Raw genomic sequence first — 6,558 nt, forward strand, 5'->3', positions numbered from 1 at the left:
ATTGAAAAAGGGAATGGGTGTGGTTGGGATGTCAACAAAGTGGAGGAATTGGGCCATTATGCTACAGTTGACTTGATATTGGTAAGGCCACACTTGGAGGATTGCACTCAGTCTTGGATTCCCTGCTAAAGGAAAAATGCCATTAAGCTGGAGAGAGTGCCGAGATGGTTTATGAGGATGGCAGGACTTGAAGCCTAACAATGGGGTGTTAATGGCAGTCAATGCATTGTGCAGTGTGTGAGTAGCAAAGTAGATGCTTGGGTCTTGTCCTAACGATGCCTTCGGTGACCATGACCACATATGTCACACCATTGGACTTGCTGCCTTACAGCACTCCTCAGAACCTGAATCGTGGCCTACCTGTAATATCCGTCTGCCAGATTTGCTCCCACACTCCTGATGAAATGTATGTCTGCATTGTCTCTTGCCTCCCTGTGTATAGATTACATACAACTTCAACAGTAACGCCTCAACTACCTTCTCCGGCAGCTCGTTCAATACACCCACCACTCTTTGTGTAAAGAAAGTTACCCCTCAGGCCCCCCCCCCCCCCGCCCCCCTCTATGACACCAATGAAAGACAATTTGACAGGAACATGGATAGGAAAGGTGTAGAAAGATATTGACCAAATGTGGTCAAATTGGACTCGATGGGAGTCTGAAGAAGGTTTCTGATCCAAGACGTCGCCCATCCTTTTTCTCCAGAGATGCCGCCCGACCCGCTGAGTTACTCCAGCACTTTGTGTCTATCTTTGGGACTAGCTTAGATGAGTCATCTTGATTGGCATGGATGAGTTGGACCGAAAGACCTATTTCTATGCTCGATGACTAAAATAAAAAGAGAAATCCTGTGTTAATATGGTGAAGTAAACTCATTCCACACAACCAACGTTCCGAATCAAAATCCTCGTTCTGATGCAGGAAGTTAATAGTTAATCTTCACACAGCAGGCACTCAGAATCAACAATGCAATCAATCTACCCCGGTGTCGACCGAGGAAAACAAATCACTGTACAGAAGATAAACTCAAAAAGCTGGAGTAATCAGTGGGGGCATGCAGCATCTCTGGAGAGAAGGAATGGATGACGTTTCGGGTCGAGACCCTTCTTCAGAAGAAAGGTTGTCTTCTAAATGGCTGCAGGATCCTGCCGTCTGCCGTGAGAAGGAGGGTTTAGAGTTCACATGGGGTCCCAGACGAAACGCGGGGAGAGAAAATCCATAGAGGCATGGGAGGAGCTGGAGAAAACCAGGCTGATCTACGGCTTGAAGTCAAACTCCTTTAGAACCTATCCAAAGGGCAATCAACATGTCTGCCACATAAATGGTCGAAAGTAATTAGTAGGTAATCAAATGCCCGGCAGGCTTGCAATCCTAATTATTGATGCTCCTGCAGAATGATTGTAATTTCTGCCCAGGCTACACATGCCTGAGTGTTTATTCTCTGAATAGGCTTCTTCAATAAAATTCTAATTAAACACCATAAATTAAATCTTTCAGACTGAAACCTACCAGCCCAAGGTCTCAGAAGTGCAATCCCTGTGCATGCCTGAGCAGCAACGATGCATGCTGGGGAGTGTAGTTTTTCAAGGTGTATGAAACAAATTATGTATGAAACTCCTGGGCAGTGTGGTGGCGCAGCGGTAGAGTTGATGCCACACTGCGCTAGAGATCTGAGTCCGAGCCCGACCACAAGTGTTGGCTGTGAGGAGTTTGTACGTTCTCCTTGAGACTGTGTAGGTTTTCTCCGGGTGCTCCGGTTTCCTCCCACACGCCAAAATCGTGCAGGTTTTGTAGGTTAATTGGCTTCTGTAAATTGTCTCTAGTGTGCAGGATAGAACCAGTGTACGGGTTGATTGATGGTCGGCACGGATTCGGTGGGCTGAAAACCCTTTTCCTACCCTGTATCTTTAAACCAAACTAAACTAAATTAAACTAAATATCTCCTGCTCCCCCTTACTGAAGAATTGCCGTCCATAGCAGAGAATCTTGAATTTTTTAGGGATATTTAAGAATTTGACTTCTTCTTCTTCTTGCGTATGGCATGCACAGCCTAAAGTTGTAGGACAACTTCTTCTATTTGATCTTATTTGATTGTGCATGCTAGGTTGATTGCATTCGTTGAAACAGGGCGGACCACGTGAAGGTTGCAATCTTCCATTGATGTGCATGCCTACCCAGCAAGAAATTCATGCCATCAGTAGTTTAGTTTAGAGATACAGTGTGGAAACTGGCCATTCGGCCCACCGAGTCCATGCCAACTAACGTTCACCCATACGCTGGCACTACCTACACAATAAGAACATTTTACGGGTCAATTAACCGGTATATCTGTCTTTGGAGTGTAGGAGGAAACCGGAGCATCCGGAGGAAACCCAATGGTCACAGGGTGACTGATGAACAGAACTGCCAGGCCCTTCAGCTGCCCAGGGTAAAGAAACAACCACAGTTTTAAAGCTTGGCTTCCATTTGCATCTCTCGGACGAGCTGCAAGGCTCCGCATCCAACCCAACCTCATTGCTTCTCTGATGTGTGGATTGTCTTGTATCTCCACGGCTGAGGTGGCACATGACCCCACCATAGATGATTACACTCACTCGTTACACTGAAGAAATCAAAGCCACCAGCCAGCTCCTACCCCCATCCACCCCCCCTCCCCCTCCTCCCCTTCCCTCCTCCCCCTCCCTCCCCATCTCTCCCGTTTCCCCTCCCCCTCCCTCAGTTACATTTCCTCCTCTGGCCTCACAATTCGCAATTCTTCACACCTTTTTGTCTCGCACCTGTTTTTTCATCTCTGCCCTTGGTCCAAATATCTGCCTATCAAACACTCCCTCGCCTTTGTTCACCTATTACCTGCCAGGCTCTATCCTGCCTCACCACTCTTCCAGCTTTCTTTTGTGGCCCCCTCCTCCCATAATCAGTCTGAAGAAGGGTCTCGACCCAAAACCTCACTATCCATATTCTCCAGGGTTGTTGCCTGACCACATGAGTTACTCCAACACTTTAGTGTTCTTTAGTGTAAACCATCATCTGCTGTACCTTGTATCTAAAGCAGCTCTGCTGTTCAAATGAAGTAGATGTCTGCATTAGTATCTGGGGTGGCACATTGGTGGAGCCAATGCCTCAAATATCTGCGTTCAATCTTGAATCTCTAATGTCTCTCTGGTGTTTGGATGTTTCACGCTGTGAATGCATGGATTTCTGCTGGACGCCTGATCTCCTTACTTGTCCAAAGGACAAGTGGGTTGGTGGGTTAAATGATCGCTGTGAATTGTTACCAGGGGTATTGAAGAGAAGCAACATCCAGGGGGCTTCCATTAGAAATATGGGGAGAAAGAAAATGTGATCTGTACAGAATCGATGAGCTGAATGGCCTGTTCCTGTGCTGTGTGACCCTGTGACTCAATGATATTTCTTCAAAAAATGACCAGATTCCGGTTGATAGACACAAAATGCTGGAGTAACTCAGCGGGACAGGCAGCATCTCTGGAGAGAAAGAATTCCATCTCTCCAGAGATGCTGCCTGTCCCGTTGAGTTACTCCAGCATTTTGTGTCTATCTTCGGTGTAAACCATCTGCAGTTACTTCCTACATGAATAGATCTTGGTAATGTTTGGAAAGAAAGCTGAAAGCTTGTGAGAGAAGCTAAATCAGTGCTTTTTTTATTAAAACCCAGTTCTGCTCAAACGCTGACTGAACTAAGCAGATTGAATGTTAAAATCTTCACTTACAGAATGAACCTGGCATAACACGTTAGTGTTAGGATGTCTGTGGCTGTTGAACTGAAGAAACTTTGTCAGAATGTAGGAGTCTGAAATGTTCTGGTTAAAAATAGCCTTAAATTGGGCCTCAGTATAGATTCAGTGCGTTTTTTAAATTCTCACTTCTCTGTGAGGTCTCTCACCCCAGCAGTTTTTTTTTACAGACAGGTGCTGGGGTTTTTGTGAAGCTTCTTCGCTGGGACAGCAGGGTGAAGGCCGCAGATGCCAACAGAATTAACAAGCTCTTCAGGAAGGCCGGCTCCGTCCTGAGGGTGGAGTTAGATTCACTGGAGATGGTCTTGGAGGGCAGGATGCTCCTCAAACTGTGAGCTCACACCCTCCGTGACCCACTGGTCAACCTGAGGAGCACCTTCAGCAACAGTCTGGTTCCACCAAGATGCAGCACAGAACACCACGGGAGATCTTGGGTAGACAAAAGTGCTGGAGAAACTCAGTGGGTGCAGCAGCATCTATGGAACGAAGGAAATAGGCAACGTTTCGGACCGAAAACGTTGCCTATTTCCTTCGCTTCATAGATGCTGCTGCACCCGCTGAGTTTCTCCAGCACTTTTGTTTACCTTCGATTTTCCAGCATCTTCAGTTCCTTCTTAAACACTTTTAGCCACAGATCTTTTTCCCTGTGGCTATCAAACTGTATAGCTCCCACCCCCCCCCCCCCCCCCCCCCCCTCTCCCCCCCTCCTCCCCAATCTTTGCACATCCCCAATCCTGGACTTCCACTCATCACTTTAATTTCATGTTTCATGTATCTTGTCGTGTTGTTATGGCTGCTGGCAGACCAATTTCCCTCCTGGGATGAATAAAGTTCTATTGTATTGTATCGCATCGTAATCTGGTATGCGTCAGGTATTGAACCTAGTTCCACATTTTTCCAAGCACTGATTTTAATGTTGGGTCGACAAACCTGTGCCAAAGGGCCTTCATGTAACGCTAAGTTCTGCAATGGTAGAATCTGCCAGTAAATCAAAGAGGTTTTCCTTGTAAATCGCCTCAAGTAAATATTTTATCAACTCAGTGAAAGGCTTGTCAGCCATTTTTCTCCAAATGCATTTTTGATTTCAGTTGAGTCCATCATTTAACTTCTCCAATGCAATCTTCTGTCAGAAAAACTTTCACTGCAATTTTCTCTGCACCAAACTAATCTTGAATTTAGTTTAAGGCCGGCAATCGGCATTGGACTTGCCTGTCATCTTATCAACATTTTTTTTAATGTTCCTCCCTTCAGTGAAGTCTCTGTCCAGCTTATGTTAACAAAGAATTAATCTTCACTTCCTCATCCTTGCTTCCTTCCTGTTGCTTCACACCGTGGCGCAGCAGGTAGAGTTGCTTTCTCACAATGACGGAGACCCATGTTTGATATTGACCACGGGTACTGTTTGTGTGGAGTTTGCATGATCTCCATGTGACAGGGTGGGTTTCCTCCTGGTGCTCCGGTTTCCTCCCATATCCCAAAGACGTGGTGGTTTGTAGGTTCATTGGCTTCTGCAAACTGCCTCTGGTGTGTAGGGTGTGGATGAGAAAGTGGTATAACATAGAACTAGTGTGAATCAGTGATTGACAGTCAGTGTGGACTCAGTGGGCTGAAGGACCTGTTTCCATGCTACATCTTTCGATCAAAACTTTTAAAGGTTCAAAGGTTCAAATGTCAGTTTTTAGTCAGGTGTACCAATTAAGGTACAATGAAACTCGAATTACCGTACAGCCATACTAAAAAAAGCAACAAGACACACAACTACATAAAAGTCAACATAAACAAACACCACAGTGGATTCCCCACATTCCGCACTGTGATGGAAAGCAAAAAAAGTCTAAACTTCTTCCTCTTTATTCTTGGTGCAGTCGGGGCGATCGAAGCTCCCGCAGCCGGCGATCGAAGTGCCGACACTTTTAATACAGAAACTAAGAACTACAGATGCTGGTTAATGCACCACAGGATACATAATTCTGCAGTAACTCAGCAGGTCAGGCAGCATCTCTGCACAACATGGATACGTCATGTTCTGCGTCAAGACCTTGTTTCAAAGTGTTGTTCAACTCTCGAATATTTTTCCATTTGGCAGTTTGTGTACTATTTTTAGTACTTTCTGTTCTGATGATTCTGATCTTCTTTATCCACTGATGGGCGGAGAAGTTGTCATCACCCCGATCCCTGTGTTTGTCCTGAATCTTAGATTGTGTTTACTACTGTGTTGGGTTCCTATGTTTCTGGCTGTTCCTCACAGTTCTCGGTGCCTCGGACTGAGCCTCGATCTAAGGGGAGACTCTCACAATTTTTTTCCAGTTCCTGTCTTTCTCTCTGTGCAGGACGGAATTGCAGATGCTGGTCTACACCGAAGGAAGACACAACAAGCTGAACTCAGCGGGACAGGCAGCATCTCTGCAGAGAAGGAATGGGTGACGTTTTGGGTCGAGACCCTTCGTCAGAAGTTGGGCCGAAGGGCCTGTTTCTGTGCTGTATGGCTCCATAACTCTGTGACTCTATAAAGCTGCAGTATTGGTATTCTTCAGAAGGGTCTCGACCGGAAACGTCACCTAAAACTTCCATCCAGTGATGCTGCCTGTCCCGCTGAGTTACCATCGATTCCACAGTCAAAAAGGCACAACAGAGGATGTACTTCCTACGGCAGCTGAGGAAGCACAATCTGCCACAGTCAATGATGGTCCAATTCTACACGGCCATCGTAGAGTCTGTTCTCACCTTCTCCATCATGATCTGGTTTGGCTCAGCCACCAAGCACGACACCTGGAGGCTGCAGCGAATCGTCCGATCAGCAGAGAAGG

The 6,558-nt window shown here is 46.2% G+C and overlaps 1 long non-coding RNA gene across 1 annotated transcript; it reads right to left on the reverse strand.

The window, feature by feature from the left end:
* Window positions 1–318: 318 nt before the first annotated feature.
* LOC116991119 lies at window positions 319–5,198 on the reverse strand. The gene is made up of 3 exons (XR_004416702.1): window positions 5,125–5,198; window positions 801–808; window positions 319–333 (listed from the first exon to the last, which is right to left on the reverse strand). It is a non-coding gene; the product is annotated as an uncharacterized LOC116991119 (long non-coding RNA).
* Between the last annotated feature and the right edge of the window lie 1,360 nt (window positions 5,199–6,558).

This window comes from Amblyraja radiata, chromosome 33 (genome assembly GCF_010909765.2).
Source record: "Amblyraja radiata isolate CabotCenter1 chromosome 33, sAmbRad1.1.pri, whole genome shotgun sequence".
NCBI lineage: Eukaryota > Metazoa > Chordata > Chondrichthyes > Rajiformes > Rajidae > Amblyraja > Amblyraja radiata.